Raw genomic sequence first — 484 nt, 5'->3', positions numbered from 1 at the left:
CTGCTGAACGCACTCAAGTGTAGACTTCTCTATGGCAAAAGTTAGAAATATGCTGCGCTGAGCTTTATTCTGAAGTGCTGCAGCTACAGCAGAACTCTGAGCTAAATAACAGGTAAGCACAATAATTACCTGCTAAAAATATCCTTAGTCACAGTGACAGCTCACTAGAATTTGTTGAAAAAGATAATAGTCAAGAAACTCTATGAGTTCAAATATTACAAAGGCACTTATATTAGACCACAACAGAAATCCTCAGACCACTGGTTACCCTGGGAGTTAGCATAGTGCCTTTAGTCAAGTTTTTCACATTCAAACTACTTTAGATATAAAATTCTATACTTTTATTGTACACTATAAAATGAGAAATTAAGAGATCAAGATCAAAGATTTTTATTGTCAATTCACTATATGTGTAGGACATAAAGAAAATCGAAATAGTGTGTCTGTCTCACCTAGTGATCTTTTTAATGGAAAATTCACATTA

Source organism: Monopterus albus, unplaced genomic scaffold (genome assembly GCF_001952655.1).
Source record: "Monopterus albus unplaced genomic scaffold, M_albus_1.0 scaffold39.1, whole genome shotgun sequence".
Classification (NCBI taxonomy): domain Eukaryota; kingdom Metazoa; phylum Chordata; class Actinopteri; order Synbranchiformes; family Synbranchidae; genus Monopterus; species Monopterus albus.
Note: the sequence above shows the minus strand (reverse complement) of the source record.